Here is an 18,873-nt window from a genome sequence, read left to right on the forward strand (position 1 = left end):
ATATGGAACAACATCCACATTGCTGAACATCTGACAAGATGTAAGCAAGAGATCTTGACACAGATGCAAACAATTCCACTTTGCAATAGACTGAGGAGAGCAGAGAGTACAAGCCAGTCTCACAGCTGCACTGCAGCTCAAGCACATTCCACAAAGACATGCTGGAAGTTTTAGCCAAACTGGTGTTACATTTTTTCTAATTTAATCTGCGCAGATCAGACCAAGGCAGTTTTATCCAGTGCTTGCTCTAAAACCAAGAATATTTTAGCTTTAGTAAAAAGTGCCATGTTTAAAAATGTACTGTATAGCTTCGTTTTGTTAATTTCGGTCTTAAAGCCCAAAGCTTGAATTAGTCCTATTGTATGGATATTATTATGGCCCAGATCCTACAAGCCCTTAGTGTGCAGAACTCCCATTGCCCTGCAAGTGAGATCTGTGTAGGGATGTAAAATGTTAAATGGTTAACCGGTAAGTATTAGTCTTACCGGTTAACCCACCTTAACCGTTAATTCTCAAGCTGGCCGGCCGGCCCAGCGCCAGCCGGCCTGTCATCCCCAGAGGTCCTACACCCGCCAGCTGGCCAGCCCACCGACCCCACAGGTGGCCAGAGCCACACCGGCCGGAACAGCCCCAGCCGGATCAGCCACAGCCCCGCCAGCCCTTTAATTGGTTAACCGTTTAAACGAAATATTTAATCATTTAAACCGTTAACTTTTTAAATGGTATTTACATCCCTAGTAGGGAGGGCTTGCTGGATCAGACCCCAACGAAGGGTAGTATGCCCTGAAATAAGTTCACAGAGAACCAAAGCAACAGAAATATCCCATACAGTACTTGTGCTCACCTACTTTCAACACAAACGGGCCACACTTTGCTCTCAGCTACCCCAGTGCAATGCTGGTGAAGTCCATGGAGTTGCACAGACGCAACTCAAAGTAGAATTTTACTTCAGCTGTTGTGTCCAGTGCATCCCCTTGTCCATTTTCTTCAGGTTTTACTTCATTTTTATTTTGTTTTCTGACTATATTCACCTGTTGTCTCTTGTCCTGTACTTCGAGTGGAAGCTCTTTGGGGCTTTTTGTTCTGGGCTGGTGCGAAGCCTAGAACAAGAGGGTCCTGGTCTATGACTGTGGCTTGTAGGCACTACTGTAATAGAATAATAATAATGATAATTTTCTTTCTGATGGCTCTTCATTATTGACTCCCTAAAAAGTAAAGAATACAGTAGCAAGTGGGCAAAATATCTCCCAGACCTGGGAATTAGTTTTTGAGGGCTGTTGCTTGTGTTTTCTGTTTACCTCCAATTTTCAGTCACAGCTGGGTGAAAGCCAGACTTGTAGCATTTCTGATTTTTTTTTAACTATGGGTGAGTCTCATTCAACAAGCTCCAGCTCAACTCCATTCAACTCTCTGCTTCTTCCTCTAATTTGTTTCTCATCTCCATGTCTCCTGTGGTTAATCTTCCTCCATGAGCAGTCTTCAGGCTATCAAAGTGAGCATAGGAGCTCATGACCTAAATCTCAGTCTCTTGCAGACTGCCAGTAGGGATTTGTTCTCTGCTTCTTGTCAGGCAAACATTTGTGGGGACCTATTGTGCGAGGCAAAGTACACTCACATTGGGAGAGATGGTCCCCTGCCATAAAGAGCACAGCTTAAGGCTGCAATTGAGCTAAGCAGTTAAGCACATGCTTATGTCCCATTAAAGTAAATGGAACTTTAGTAGGAGCTTCCAGTTAAGTACATGCTTATATGCTTTGCTGAACCAGGGCCTAAATCGACAAATCAGAGAAAGGGTTGGGGAAAGAAAATATTATCATCCCACTTTACAGGTGAAAAAGAGGCTCAGAATGATTAAGGGCCTGACCCAAAACCCACTAAAGTCAATGGAAAGCCCAGGAAGTCTTTGGTAGAGTCAGGAATGGGACGCTGATCTCCTGAGTGCTGGCCTAGATCTTTACCTACAAGACCATCCTTCTTCTCAGAGGAACTAGCTTCTTATAGCAAATTTATGTACTGCTATTTTAGACAGCATTCCCTTTGGATTATATCAAACTCATGGGAATGGCTAAGCCAGTCATTCACAAATACTAAACATGTACTGTGTTGCTTACAATTGGCCCAGTCCAGTTCTCATGGAAGTAAATGGCTACGGTCCCATTGACTTCAACGGGAGCCGGATTTGGCTCAATAAACCTAGCAAATTGAGTTTCTTAACGTATAGATTCTTGAAAAATGGTCTTAAATACACTTCCAATAGTAAATTTTCCTGTTTCTAAGACTAAGAAGAACTTCAGCATCTCTCTAACTCATTGGGTCGTGCTTGTCCCAGGCTGCAGAGCTCACTGACATGCTATTGACAGTGTAAATATTCCCCAGCATCCATTGTCTCTAAACCTATGGTACAATTTTAAAATACACTTTTACCTCAAAAGCCCAATCCTGCTGCCACTGATTTCAGTGGCAAAATTACCATTGACTTGAATGGAACACAAACAGGCCCAAGTGACCAATACTCAGTTGTCTACTCTGACTGGGATGATGCTATTCTATCTCCATTTAATTAGAACAGATTCGCTATTCAGTATCAGTTATTATTAGCCTATGAATAGCAAATGAATACAGAAAAGACAATGCTGTGAATAAAATCATTGGGGAAACTACAAATAATGAAGCTATGTCTCCTTTTGAAAAATAGTTTTTCAGTGTTCATTTTCATGCAAAAAAAAGGATAAATTAGTTTGCAATCTTCTAGATCACTGAATAATGTACTTCCAAGGTTGTTTAATCAGGGCACATTCACCATTTTGGTAGTGCTTTTCAAAGCAGTGACATGGTTTTTATAGGATGGATGAGAATAGCAGCATAACTCTTTACATAAATGGTAAACTTTAATCATAAGGCCTCAGGAGCTACACCTTCAATTCTCACTGCTAATTCAACATTACTGTATTGTGAATTATTGTTAATTAGAGTTCTACCTATAGGCCCAGCAAATCCCCCCGAGAGCAGCAGTACATGACACAGATTACATTTCTGTTGTGTGATTAAGGCTAGATTCTAATCTCAGATGCATAGTAATTATCCCTGAATATGACTGCATCATCTACTGAGATCAGCTATGTTGAGTGCAGCATTGCAAAACTTAGATTGTAAATTCATTGGTGTAGGGAGCATCTTTTTGTTCTGTGTTTGTACAGTGCTTGGCACAACGGTGCCACGGTCCATGACTTGGACTTGTAGGTGCTATGCAAACAAGTTTAATAATCTAACAACTTTTGGCTCAAAAAAACTCTCTCTCCACGGGGTGAATTTAAGATAGCTGTACTGGCTTTGCTAACAAAGGGAACCTACTGTCTTTACAGCTACATAGATCTGATATTCACTCTAGCTACAAACCATGGTCACCATATCATTAATACGAACATTTGCAGTAGCATGAAAAAAGAGAGTTGTGTTGTTTGTGATGCACATTGATGCCAGCCACATGACTGGGATTAAAATCTTACTCTCCTATTTTGATTATGAACAAAAGTTATATGATCTCACAATCATTTTAGTGCTATTACATGAGAGAGACTTGTTTGATTAACCTGAGCCATATTACCGATATTACCAAATTGTAGGCATGTGTGGCACTCCCTTGCTGTCTATCTTCGAGGAAGGCCACACCTCTTCGCTATCACGCCCCTGGAACAACAGTCTAAGACAAGGGGGAAGTTAGCAGTCTCAGGGCTCGAGCCCTCCAGCAGGGTAGAGCAGTTCATGGTCCAAGGGCCCAAGCCCTCAGGCAGGATGGGGCACCAAACGGTCTAGGGGGCTCAGGCAGGAGAGGCACCCAACACAGTCTAGGGAGCTCGCTCAGCAGACAGTAGAGTCCCACAAGCCTCCAGGCTAAAGGTGGGAAGGCAGGAGTGTGTGTGTGTGTGGGGAGGGGGGGAATTAGGGTTGCCAACTTTCTACTTGCACACCCTAGCCCCACCCCCTTCCCCGAGGCCCCTGCTCACTATATTGCCCCTCACTTGGTGGCTCACTCTTCCCCACCCTCACTCACTTTCACTGGGCTGGGCCGGGCCGGGGGCTTGGAGTGCAGGAGGGGGTGAAGGATCTAACTGGGGGTGTGGGGTCCAGGGTGGGGCCAGAAATGCAGGGTTCAGGAGTGGGCTCCAGGCTGGGGCAGGGAATTGGGTACAGGAAGGGGTGTGGGCTCCAACTGAGGTGCGGGCTCTGGGGTGGGGCCAGGGATGAGGGGGTTTGGGATGCAGGAGGGGCTCCATGCTGGGGGGTGGGGCCAAGGGCTTCTGAGTGTGGGAGGGGACTGAGGGTTGAGGCAGGGGGTTGGGAGGGTGTATGTGCTTTGGACTGGGGTTGCAGGCTCTGGGGTGGAGCTGGAGATGAGAGGTTTGGGGTGCAGGAGGGGGCTCCAGGTTGTGGGGACTCAGGACTGGGGCAGGGGGTTGGGGCTCGGGCACAGGCTTACCTCAGGCAGCTCCTGGTCAGCAGTACAACAGGGCTAAGGCAGGCTTCTCCCTGCCTGTCCTGGCTCCATGCTGCGCCCCAGAAGTGGCCAGCAGGTCTTGCTCCTAGATGGGCGGCGGGGGGACCAGGAGGCTCTGCTTGCTGCTCTCGCCAGCAGGCACCGCCCCCACAGCTCTCATTGGCCGTTGTTTCCAGACAATGGGAGTGCAGAGCCAGTGCTCAGGGTGGGGGCAGCACGTCGAGCCCCCTGGTTCCCCTGCCTAGGGGCCACACCTCCTGGCTGCTTCCGGGCGCAGCACAGAGCCAGGACAGGTAGAGACTAGCCTGCCTTAGCTCCGCAGCACCACCAATCAGCCTTTTAATGGTCCAGTCGGTGGTGCTGACCAGAGCCGCCAGGGTCCCTTTTCGACTGGGCATTCTGGTCAAAAACCAGACCTGGCAACCCTGACCAGGGGGCAGGATGGTAGGGGTACACTTAACTCCACCGCATCCCAGTCCAGGGCTCTAACAGTGTCAGAGTGGTCTGTCACTGGGGATCCAGCCGCAACACACTGAACCAGACTCAGGCAGCAACCCAGCTGGACCATAGTCAGCTGACTCTGGGCCACTTCCTACCCTCTCCTCAGGGTGTACCTGGATCTCAAGGCTGTCCTTCATCTTCCCTGTGGACACTGCAAGTGGTAATCCCAGCTGCTTCTCAGCATCAGGCATGTCTGGTAGCTCAGGCAGTTCAGACAAGTCCTCAGGACAGCAGAAGTCCTCAGCAGGGTGGAAGCATCTGCCTTCCTCAGTGGCTTCAGCCGAACTGAGCTACAGGGCCTGCCTTTTATACTTCTGTTCCTGTCCTGCTCCTCTGCTTCTGGCATGGTGGGTGTGGCTTTCCTTGTTCCACCCACCAGGGGGTGTCTGGCCCTCCTCACTGTCAATCTCTGAAGGAGACCACACTTCTTTGCTACACAAATGGAAAAAAATGCACAATAATGTAGGGTGGGTGTCACATGGCAAACTGACCTTTTAATGAGCTTTAAGGCTCAGCCATACCTCTGCTAGGCGTAGCTTGCCTCCCCAGGTAAAGGGAATTAAGGTTATGGGTGCCTAGGGTTATGGGACTAAACCAGGCCTGCTGGGAGATAAGAGCAGGCTCAACAAAGGAGGGCAGAGATGAGAGTTTGAGTGCTATCAAGAGTTGATGGTATTCAGGGAGACTACATCTAGGAGTAAGTGCACCATTAAGAATGGGAGGGCTAGTGAAGAGACTAAGCTGGAAATGTATAGGACAAGTCACGGGAAGGAGTAGGCAGGGCAATACTGGATTATGAATAGCCAGCCCAGTTGTTTAGGGTTTCCAGGGTAGATGGGATTTCCCCAATACTCCCACCCTGTGTGAGAGTGCAGCAATTCCTTCAAGCAAGGGCTTGAAGGCACAGACTAGAGCCCAGGACGTGGGCTAAAGACAAGGTGAAAGAGAACAGACTTTCAGAGGGAGGGTTTCCCCCACTGTAAGAATCTGGGGCAGAAGATGTGACGTTAGGTTCATGTTGGACTTTGAGTTATATCCCCAGAAGGAGTGGACCTCTGAACTCAGCTGGAGTACTAAGTCACTGCACTGATCTGACTGAGCTGGGAACTGGTGAAGGACTGATATTAAGTGGAAACAGGGGCAGGGACTGATGCTGGGTTTGGAGAGATGTTGCTACAGCGAGATTATGGTCTGTGGGGGCATGGGAGAGTACAGAAAGAGCTGCCACCTGGTCAACCATGCTTACCAGGCAGATACATTTACAGTCCTTGAACTCCCTTCATGTATTCCCTGATACTCAAGACACCCCAAAGTGGGCAGCAAGGAGACAACTGTGGTCCTGCTTCTCCCTGCCCATCACTGACCAGCCCAGTTGGCCGGGTGCACAGGAGAAGCCCACCATACCTTTGGAAGGGTGTACAGCAAGCATGCAGGACTGGAGCCTAAATTTCTAGCCCATGTGGTTGTAAAGGCATCCTTCCAAATGTGAAGCAAGACAGGGCTGTCACAGTGAGTTAGGAGAGAGATGGATGAAGGGTCAAATTTGGAGAGGTACTGAGTACCTGCAAAGTACAGTGGGAATCACGGGTGCTCTGAGAATCCGACACCAAGTGAATTTTGAACTGCCTGATTCATGTTGGCTGCTGTTAACTTTAGAATCAAATGATTATGGCTTATATGTCAGCACTATTACCTATTTCACTGCTCATCACTTTAGGAGAAAGACTCACCAAACACTACACTTAGTCAGTCAGTTCACATTCAAAAGCATGAGAGATGATGGTCTGCATAACTTTTCAGTCCAACTGGTGTATTTATACATGTGATTTACATTCATGTGACGATTAAATTATTAACTTCCGTCATTTCCTGCATCAGTGAACTCCACAGGTTGACTACAATAAATGAGAGGAAGTGTGTCTAGTGCTTAGTGCACAGGATGATGGCAAAGTTCTTGATTCTAGTCCCACCTTGGCCAATAACTTGCTGTGTGATGTTGGGCAAATTATTTATTCACTCCGTGTTTCAGTTCACCCCTTTCTGAGTTGGATTCTGTATAGTGTTAAAGAGACAGGATGCAGAGTTCCCACCTGAATTCCAACTGCAAGGAGTTAACTCCCTGTTAGATCTACCACAGGTGTAAACAATGAAGTAACAAAGCAAGACTGGATACTGAAGGCCCAGCCAGATACTCAGTACAGCTAGGAAACCACAGAGGAGCAGCTTTCTGGGAATCAGAAGGAAAAAGAGATTGTTTGTGAGGAGGGATTGGAGTTTATTTTGGTAGGGAGGGTGAGGGAAGTTAGTTATTTTTAGCCTGAGTTGTGCCTTTTTTGTTTGTGCAAAATCCTTTCATTGTAGCCTGTGTACTGTCCCAAATCTCAAGAATAAACTGTAGAGTACAAAATGTGCTTGGTGCGAAACTTAGTCTGTGCCTGGGCCAGATGGCCCACTCCACCAGCTTACAAGTAGTTCCTCTGCCTAACTCACAGGGGTACTGGGACACTTAGCATCCTCCATTCTTTACAAATATTATCTAAATGCTAAGCAATAATGTAGGCTGCATGCAAAGCAACACTGCTTTAACGGTAACCTATGTTACACTTACCGTTATTATTGTAGGCATTTATTTTATACCCATCATCATGCTCTCTGGGCATCTTATAAGGCCTTTGTTGAGACATTCAAGGTCTCAAAAAAAGAAACCAAACGCCATGCTCCCCTGCTGCTTGCAGATTTGCCATTTGGCTAGGAAATCCAGGGATCATAAAAGTACTTGGGCCATAAAAGTCATTCAAGGTTAGCTCATTCCTCGCGTCCTTCCAAATGACAGCTGACAATACGGTGCTACTTAGGTGTGGATGTTTGGTATGTAGATTTACGTAGGACCTCCCATTCCCCCGCCCCCATCTCATATCATTTAAAACCTCAGGTCAGACAGGGATGACACAACCCAAAAGTGTAATGACCATGGTTTCCACTACAAAGGGATACAGTTTCCCATAAACCTGTTCTTACATCAGTTTAATGATGCAGCATCAACTTTTTTAAAAAAATTAATCACTTTTTATGAAAAGTGTATTTTTAATCACTTTTAATGAAAATATTTGTAAACAACTTTTTTCCCAACCCCATCTTCACCACCTTTCAAGATTAACTCGTTTCTTAATGACATAACCTAATAAACAAAAGGTAAAATAAGCTGGATGTGAAGCATTGTGTGGGATGCATGGAGGCAGACATCTGAATGTACTTAGTGCAAAGGAAACTTTTTTTGAAACTTTCATTTCTTGCTTCTTTTATCCTTAAGCTCAGCAATAAACTAGCACTCCATGGTTAAAAAGTCAGGGGAACAGATGTATGTACTAGTACTTCAGAATCTATATTTCAAATGAAGCATGTAAATTATAAAGAATCCCTTCCCAAGAACTCTTGAGAGCATCTATCAAGCTTTTGTTGCAATGATCCTGTGACAGATATTTTTATTCCAGTCACTTGATTACACTGAAGTAAACACTCATAAAAGTTCAATCAGGGTTCACCAATGAACACAATTTTTTAATGCAGAACACTGAATATCTTGATGTGAACTATTCACGTTTTGCACCATGTTTTAATTGGCTTGGGCTGGCTACCATACCAGCTTCATGCTGGGGGCCTGCTTTGTCCCCTTGTTGCTTCTGCAAACAACTTGATGTCCAAACTGCATGACCAAACATTGTGCAGTAAATGTTAAGGATTCTGGTGGTGGTGTCCACATTCTAAAATGACTTTGCCTGGCTCCTTTCTTACCCTGGACTTGTCCTTCACTCTCTTGTATATACATCTCATTTGCAGAGAAAGTATGTCTAGTGATTAGAGTATTTGGAGATTTGTTTTTACTACATTTGATTAAAGCTATGTTACCACAGAGAGAGAAAATATGGGTTGGTGGTTGGAGATGATAGTCAAAGCTTCTGTGTTTGATTTCTGCTTTTGCTTCTAGTTTACTGTGTGACCTTGGGCAAATCTCTTCTCCTGCAGGTGAGTAGTTACCTGCATGAGTAGTCCTGTTAAAGTCAATTATAATCATCACATAACATTGAGATCCATGACGACACCCAACAAAACTGGTGAGCTCTCCCTCCAGCTGTGATCTGTTCTAGTCCACCTGACTTCAAGAAGTTACTCACGCAAGTAACTGCTCACAAGTGATGTTAACAGGCTTACCTTGTGACCCTTAACCTCACCATGCCTCACTTTACCCTCCTGTGAAATGGGTATAATAATAGTTACCAGCACTATATGAGGATATTGTGATGATCAGTGCATCATTGAAAAGTGCTTTGAGATCCACAAATTAAAATTGCTAAGTGCAAAATATCAATATTATTAAATCCTCATGGCTGTAAAATGGAGTGTGGCTGGAACAGGGGCTGAATTTAGAAATTTATAAATTGGAACTCTACTTCCTTCCCGCCTTCTCACAATATTTATTAAAGTGGTGACTAGTTTAACAGGAAATAATGTTTACCATATTTCCCTCCCAGTCTGAGTCCTGAATGGCAGTTTTCATGGCAGTGAAAACTGAAACACACAACAGTTAAACAGCTGACCTGTGCTGTGCAATAATTACACGTGGGTAATAATTACATTTTTTTAATCAAGTATTGGCCAATAAATTATTCAGCTTTTATTTTCAAAGCAATATATAAGACCAAAATATTGTGATGATAATTGTTCCACCATTAGTCTGTGTGTTATTTTGGGGAAGTTCTATGGCCTGTGTTATACAGGAGTTCAGGCTAGATGATCACAATGGTCCTTTCTGTCCTTGGAATCTACGCATCTAGGAAACTTGCTTTTAGGACTAAACCTTGTTCTCAGTGCACTGTTGTTATTATTATTTAATATTGTTTGAATCATCGTAGCACAGTGGTGGGTAACCTGCAGCCCGTGGGCCACATGCGGCCCATCAGGGTAAGCTGCTCCCAGTGGTCGCAGTTTGCCGTTCCCAGACAATGGGAGCTGTGGGAAGCAGCGCCGGCCGCAGGGACATGCTGGCCGCCACTTCCCGCAGCTCCCATTGTCTGGGAACAGCGAACCGTGGCCACTGGGAGCTGCGGGGGAGAGGGGGCATGCCTGCGGACGTTCAACGTCCACAAAATGTCTCACGGCCTACAATCGGCTTATCCTGATGGGCTGCATGCGGCCTGCGGGCCACAGGTTGCCCACGGCTGATGTGTAAGGATGAAAACCCTCAGTACTGGGTTTTCACCTGTTGCCTTCCACTCTTTTCTGAAACTGTACTGAACCACATATGTAGGCTTGAAGGATTAGATTTTCGTCAGCAAATGTCAGTAAATGCTGATTTCACTGTACACACACGAACCAACGAAAAAATATTTCCATGGCTGATCATTGAAATTTACAAGAGGCATAGTAAGAAAAATGCTGCTTGAGAACTTAGTGTTTGACTTAAGGATATTTACTCTGTATATTTTAACATGTGATATTGTGTTTTAACAGTTATAAAGCTTTAACCTTTTTGAATCTCAACACCTATTGTCATTAAATAATTGTTGTCTGACCCCTCCCCCATAATTTCCCACAACTGTGAACATTTAAAATGATTTAAAAAAATTAAAAAATGAATTCTGCCAAGACGTCTCATAAACCATTTCTTTGCTGGCCCAGCATGAGATTCACACAGTCTAGCCTAGATTTTGAAAGAGCAACAAGCGCTCACCAGATACTGCTGGAATTGTATTGCTTTCCAAGGTTCAGTCCCCTGTCTTGGGGTACCCTGCTCTTCAAAAAGAAAAGAGAACTCTCCATGGGGTCCCATTGTCTTAGCTGGGATTAGCTGAATTGCCATACTGGATGATTTGCATCACCCATCTCCACTGTTCTAGATTCCTTTAGGTTGGCTGAGGGGGAGAGAGACCATCACCAATATCTATTTGCCTGTTTCTTGAGATCAGGCAGCCCATATTCAATTCTATATCTATTCAGTCCTTAGTATGTGTGCTGAGAAAACAGACTGCCGAGCAGTGTTGGAAGTGGTGGTAGTAATTTAGACCATCAACACACTTCATATAGGCTTCCAAAAAGTAGACTAGCAAATTACCCAGATAAAGGATTTGTAGTGTCAATCTGTTCTAAAGATGGCTTATGAGGATCCTTGCAGCTTTGGCTCAAGTCATTTGATTTTCATTTGCTTACACGGTAAGACCATCACCTGGGATATACTAATAATCATTTCCAGCATTCCTTTTGGTCCAAGCTTCACTACAACTATTTAGTGCATATTAGCTGACTAAATACTTAATAATCTTTAAGGGTGCTACTGATGTAAAACAGAACTTTTCCAATGTCCCTGTTGCTAGAGTCCAATGCTCCACATACACCTCAGTTTTGTGCCTGACCAGTGCAGTATTCTGACCCTTCAATATATTTGCTTAACACAAGTATCGATTTCCTGAATTTAAATAATGATAAGTAGGACAAATATTAGAGAACAACTGAAAGGGAGATTTAATTATGTCACATGCATAATAATAAAGTATCAACCCATGATAACCAGGAATAAATTTAAAATGATTTTATATTTAAAGATATAAGCTAAATGTGTAAAGCCCTGAGCAAAAGTCACATACAGCAATTTGGCAGTCAACTCCCTCCATTTGTTCATGTGAAATGGTTGATATCACTGAACATAAGAACGGCCATACTGAGTCAGACCAAAAGTCCATCTAGTCCAGTTTCCTGTCTTCCGACAGTGGCCAATGGCAGGTGCCCCAGAGGGAATGAACAGAAAATCAGCAAGTGATCTATCCCCTGTCACCCATTCCCAGCTTCTGGCAAACAGTGCAGGAGTTGCATGTTCAGTTGCCTAGTTTTTGCACATAAGTGCAGGAGTTGCCACATATGCATTTTATATGACTCACCTATTATGCCCAGCTTTTGAATATCTGGCCTTTAGGACTGAACTCTTATCTCAGATCCAGTATCTAAAAGTGGAATGCAGTAGAAAGGCTTGCATCAGCTTTTGCACAAAACTGTTGTTCCATCATGGTACTGCTCTCTTCCAACAAGTGGGCTAATTAAGACATGCATCTTTGCTTGATAACAATGAAAACAGAGCTCATTTTGACCACAAGTAGAAGGTTAAAGCCTACACCTACGTTATTCATATGCTCCTTTCTGAAACTAGCGTGGCATAAGCCTATTGGTGATTGTAATATATTCCATACGCTTGCTGGTATAATCAGCACACAAGAGACTCTTTGGATGGATAGTCACTAGGGAGAAGTCAGATATAGTATGATCTTTACCCTTTGCTGTAAATTGGCTCTGAGCATGTCTTTATGTGTCAGTTTTCCCTACCCACTTTCAGATGTTACCAGCTTCCACTGCTATGGTGCTGTTTCTGAATACATGTGATTTTCATTTTACACAACTTTCAGCTAATTCACAAATCCAAATGCAAAATCCAGCACTCAGGAACATCACATGGATTTATGATACTCTCTAGTGGGACTTTGTGTTCATAAACTAATGAATGGATTATGCTCATCCATATGTGGCTGTTCCCCATCTGTGAGAAATATATTATTATTATTTATTTAGTAGCCTCCTCCTGCCCACCATCACCACATAAACTTGCTAGGTTGGGTGCTTTACAGAAAACCCGTAAAAGACAGAACCGGATTTAGGATGTTTGCAGTCGCAGATGCTGATATACATGCTTAACTTTAAGCACATGAATAGTTCCAGTGAAGTCAATTTTACCACTCCCATGGGAAAAGGTAAGCATAACTGTAAGTGGTTGCAGGATAGGGGCCTAAATGATGGACTTGACAGGCAGGTAAGGATAACATACACCAGAAAAGTGAGGGGCTTGGGAGAATATACAATATCTAATGCATGGTTGCATAGTTGAGACGTACATATAGTGGTGGTGAAGGGGACTGTTTTTTATTTGCAGTGATAGGAGCGTGAGCCGCTGCAGCCAGGGGTGGGGGGCCGCAATGCCCGCAAATCACACATAAGCTGAATAGGGAAATAGCAACAGGGAACCTGCTTATTAGCACATATTAATTCCTGTTTCCTTTCTGTCTTCTTAGCATATGTGCAGCATGCCTCAGGTGGCACATGACCAGGATTCAACACCAAATTTGGTCCACTGGTTGGATCATTAGTTTCCCCGGGCTGGGTACTGACAGGGAGCGCGACATGAACGCTGATCCATGCCCCCCTTTCCTTTATGTAAACCTTAATGTTACTCAATATATATCATACACTACAGATGACCATGAGCTAGAGGTAACCTCCTAATCATATACCCTTTTCTTTTGAATGCAGACCTTACCACAATTACACACACCTTAGTTACCGTGAGGTGAAATATTTGGCAATATATTCTACATGGAGTTACTGTCATGTGATAATGGTAAGGAATTACCAAAAGCGAGTCACTTTCTTCTAACACTTAACAAGAAACTTTACTAGAGTAAAGAAAAGAACAGCATCCCTAAAACCACTTTGTCTCTCGGCTTCACCATAGCACTTTTGCCTAGAACCTTCTCCAGCCAACTCACATGTCCTTGAAGCGACCCCCACAATTTATTCTTAGAATGCACCTAGTGCAGAATTCAGCAGCCTGATTGCTAAGTAATTTTGTACACAGGGAGCCCTGAAACGCCATAGGCTGAGCTGGCTGCCAGTTGATTCCTGGATGTAGTTTAAGATGTTGTTTGAACCTAAAAGCTCTAAATTGTTTTGGTCCTGGCTCTCGCCTGATATGACACTGGAACAGTTGAGCTCACCAAGATGCTCAAGCTAAGAGCCCCATCCTGGGATAAACTGATTTGCCTCCCAGTTGACTGCTACCTGCCAGTGTAGGTAAGTAGTGATTGTTTCCACCTTTCTGGTCCACGTTTGGCCAAGTACAATGGGGGATAGAGAGGGCATTTCAGATAGCAGCTCTCAGCTAGATGGTTAGGAGGAGTCACTGTAGAACTAAGCCCTCTATCCCTGAGACTCTTGTACCCCTCTGAAGAAGATAGGTGATTTGGAGACCCATGGATGCCCCTGCCTTGTCTCTAAGAGATCCATACTTCACCAGGTTCTGGCACTAACTGACCAGTTTGTGGGTGTATATTTCTGTGCCTACCTTAATGAGGGCTCTGCCCGTATAAGAATTTACTTCTGTGTGAGTTTCAGCCTTAATGGGCTTTTTAAATGATCAGAGAAGACTTAGTGTTTTAAACTAACAATATAGAGAATGAATTCCTGCTTTTCTATTGGTTACTGTATAAGCCTTTAATTGGTAGGAAGATGCTAATATGGTTAGCACAACACTGTATCAAAAGGTAATAACAAAATGTTTTTTAAGTACATCAGAAGCAGGAAGCCTGCTAAACAACCAGTGGGGCCCCTGGACAATCGAGATAAAAAAGGAGCACTTAAAGATGAAGCACTTTGTAGGTGACAAATCTGAGGAATTGTTACAGATTGAAATGTCATTAGAGGAGGTTTTGGAATTAATTGATAAACTAAACAGTAACAAGTCACCAGGACCAGATGGCATTCACCCAAGAGTTCTGAAAGAACTCAAATGTGAAATTGCGGAACTATTAACTATGGTGTATAACCTGTCCTTTAAATCAGCTTCTGTACTCAATGACTGGAAGATAGCTAATGTAACGCCAATATTTAAAAAGGGCTCTAGAGGTGATCCTGGCAATTACAGACCGGTAAGTCTAATGTCAGTACCGGGCAAATTAGTTGAAACAATAGTAAAGAATAAAATTATCAGACACATAGAAGAACATAAATTGTTGGGCAAAAGTCATCATTACCTGTTAGCTTCACTCCCTGTGGGGCACCTGGCATTGGCCACTGTCAGCAGACTGGATACTGGGCTGGATGGACCTTTGGTCTGACCCAGTATGGCCATTCTTATGTTCTTATCTGTGGCAACATACAGTTAACTTGTAACTTTTCATTACATAGATCTGCATCCTCTCACCTGGAGGCAGAGGCAAAACCCAAGCAAACAGCCTTTGCACAGGGAATTCAGTAGGGGTCAAGGGACAGAATCACGTCCACAGGCTGAGATCATACAGTAGCTCCACAGCCACTACTGCAGCCAGTTGGTTGTAATACCTGCAGCTGCTGTGCCCTCTCTCTTCAGTATGCAGGCGGGTTGAGTCAGCAGATCTAAGTAGTTACAGACATGTTGGACAGTCCCTTACCACTCCTGCAGCACTCACCTACTCAAAACCTTACACATGGGGATGTGGATTGAGCCCCATCCATGCACCATATTTCTGTATCCTTTCTGACACCCCCATACAGTAGAACCATACCAGTGTTGCTCCTGAAGAGGGTTGGAGGGTAGAGTTTCCATAAAAGGGACACATTTTCTCCATTTATAATAGCAATTACTATCTCCAGGAGGGACATTTCCTACCAGTGAATGACTAGCTGAGTTTTGGGGCCCCCAGTTACACTATTCTGTCCATTGATTACTACTTGCCAAAACATGCTCTCACTATTGGCCATTCTTGCTTAAGTCGTGTTTGTCCTAGTATCAGTACAATCAAATGGAAAGTGGCCAACAATTACCTGATTTGAAAGGAGATATTTATGTTCACGGTATGCTGTTCAGCTGACAAAAATTCAGTGGGAAAAGAAGCTGATGATACAAGTGAGACTCTCAGCCAGCAGAAAGCAAGTATTCCCAGTAGTTATCTATCATATCATATCATATCAAGGTCAGATGAATGGAAAGCATTCAGTGTAAGAACTGAAGTGTTTTGTTAAAACAAGCTGACAAATCAAAATGGGAAGGTAGACTGTACTGTGGTTAGAATAAAGAAATGGAATGATTGTCGAACTCGCTAATTAGTTCAGAGCTAACAGCAACTAAGTACTAATGAACGTTAGGTATGCTGAGCCAGTAACGTCACAGACATGGGTGCTTTCACAGCAGCCCAACAAGTTAGGTCTACTAAGCCACTAAACTCACCCAGGTCTGAGTCTTAGAGTCCAGCTATGTCGATATAACATGTTTGCTCAGCGCTGTGAATAAGCCATCCCCACGCGACATAAGCTACACGAACCTAAGCGCTGGTGTGGACTATGTCGTTGGGAGAGCTTCATAGCTACCATTCCTCGTTGGCTGTGTTTTAATTAAGTTGACAAGACAGCTCTCACCCGTCAGCTTAGAGCGGCTGCACTAGCAGTGCTCTAGCAGAGCAGCTGTAAGCTCTCTAGTGTAGCCATAGCCTTAGTATCATCATCCCAGAAAGGTGGAGGTCCTGAGCCAGAGACCTCGAAGAGGTGCCTTAGCATAAGCCTTACAGGAAAGAAGTAGTGAGTCACTAGCCTCACTGAGGCCTGTGCCTGGACATCAGCCCAGCCTGCTAAAGCTGTTGAGCTACTGACTTCACAAGGGCCTGAGTCTCAGTATCAGATGAGTAAGTTATGGCTGGTTAGCCAGTAACTGTACAAATGTCTGTGCCAGCCCAGGAAGATCGATGTGCTGAGCCAGAGACCTCATAGAAATCTGGCATTTCTTTATGGTAAGCTAGAAATGCTGATCCTGCAAACTCAGAGGTCTGCACCTTGACATAAGCGCAGTAACCCAAAGGTGCTGAGCCAGTATCACAGATGCCTATGCCTTGACACCAGACCAGCAAGCTAGCAGTGTTGAGCCAGGAATACATGCAGAGCTCTTTGGGGTACTATAGCTTCTTAGTCTCTCTAGGTCCTCCATCTGTTATTACAAATGAGTCCACTCTTCTTGCAAGCTATGAGTGCAGAGTCCGGCACCAGTAGCAGGTATTTTTGTGCTTTCTGGCAACAGGATCTGCAAGGATCTTCTTGCTACTTTTACAGGGGCAGTGCATGACTGTACTTTGTTCTTTTCCATGACAAACAACATTTTTATGTTTAATAGCAAACACAAATGTAGGTTATTAACCCCTGGCCCCAGATCTTAAACTGAGCTCCCCTGCAACTATGTTCCACAGCTGCACAAAAAGAATTCAGGTTAGAAGGGAGTAAACCAGAAGCCCACTCAGAAGAAGCTGAGTAAAGTACAAATAATGTATGTTTGAAACTGTAGAAAAAGCAGTGGATTCCTACAGGACTGGGTCTGGGTTCAGGTGTTCACATACATAGGATTGTGACTGCTGACACTTAAGAAAACAGTACAACAATTATATCCAAGATAGTGGTGTGTATTATTTTAACAGCTGACATATCACAAGGTTGAATAGAAGAATGGATGCAGGATGAGAGCAAGTAATGCCATTAGTCAATGCAATAGACATTTTCATCTGGGGGCCAGGGTTCAAATTCCAATTTTGGTCACAACTGAAAGCAACAGTGATGATCCTGACCTGCTCTCCATCAGTTCACAATGCCAGACCATCACACAAGTGGACACCATTGGCAGCCTCTGCTCAAGAGAGGTTCAGAGCTCAAAGAGCAGGAATGGTGTTGGCCAAACAGAGCTGTGTGTGGAAGTTTACATGGCACCTGTATGCATTACACACACGTCTCAAACTATTAATCCTTTCTTTCCATGACCAATAAATAAACTCTCAAATATTTTAAAGAAAGGAAAACAGAGCTGGGAGTGATGAACTTTTAAGCTGCATGAAACATTTTCAGTTTCATGAAAACCTAGGGGTTACAAAAAAAAAAAGAAAGAAAACGTGAGTGCCAGGCAAGCTAATTAATAAAGCCTAAAGAACTAAATGAGAAGGACAATGATCAGACAGTGGGCCAAATCCTGACTCTAGTGGGACTACTTGTGCAGCCGAGCAAACATGATTTAGCCAGTTTTGTCTCAAGGGTCACATTTCTGGTTAGAAGTAATAAAAATGCCATTCCCCTCCCAATTATTGTGCTCTGAAAAAAATTATCTGGAATATAGATTTTAGAATTTGGAATTCTCCCAGAATTTGGACACGGAATTACCTTACTCAATTGGCTCTTTAAAGGGTCACGAGGTCTTATATTTTTTTCTAAAGATAAATTAAGGTGCTTAATTTCCTGGAAAAAAGATTACCAATATTAAGCTGAACAAAATTAGATACATGCATTATTAAGCAACAAGACATTTATTCAGGACAAATTCCCAGAGTCCAGAACTGGTCTACTAGTTGGGCTTCTGGTTTTCCCACATCTGTCATCACAGTTCATGCCAGCAGCTTGAGAAATAAAGCAAACAGAATTTTACCCTGTTTCCCCGAAAATAAGACAGTGTCTTATATTAATTTTTGCTCCCAAAGATGCGCTAGGTCTTATTTTCAGGGGATGTCTTATTTTTCAGAAATGAAAAATGCCTTATTATCGGTGGATGCCTTATTATCGGGGAGGTCTTATTATCGGGGGGATGCCTTATATTACAACGAGAGGCAAAACTGTAAGTAGGCCTTATTTTCGGAGGATGTCTTATTTTCGGGGAAACAGGGTAGTAACAAAGGAAATATGTTAAATATATAATAAATTAAAAGTCTTCATTAGCATTTTATGCTCTGTAACCTCCACCACCAAAGAATGAAGCCATGGTAATAAAACCATGAAACATGAAAGTGAGGAGCCTTATAAATAGGCAAAACTGTCAGATAGGTATGATTCAGCATGGATGTGGATTCACCGATAGCTAGGGACTAGATCTGGGTAAATAAGGCCTGATCCAGTTCTCATTTAAGATAGTGGTACTCTTTCCATTGACCTAAATGATAGTTGGATCAGGGACAGTCTCAGAAAAAGCAATTACGACTATTTTGCTTTCATTGTGGTCACACCCGTTTTTATTTAACATTCACACAAGAAAAGTATTATTTCTTTGAATGTTCATGGAAAGTGAATTT

This window comes from Trachemys scripta, chromosome 6 (assembly GCF_013100865.1).
Source record: "Trachemys scripta elegans isolate TJP31775 chromosome 6, CAS_Tse_1.0, whole genome shotgun sequence".
Classification (NCBI taxonomy): domain Eukaryota; kingdom Metazoa; phylum Chordata; order Testudines; family Emydidae; genus Trachemys; species Trachemys scripta.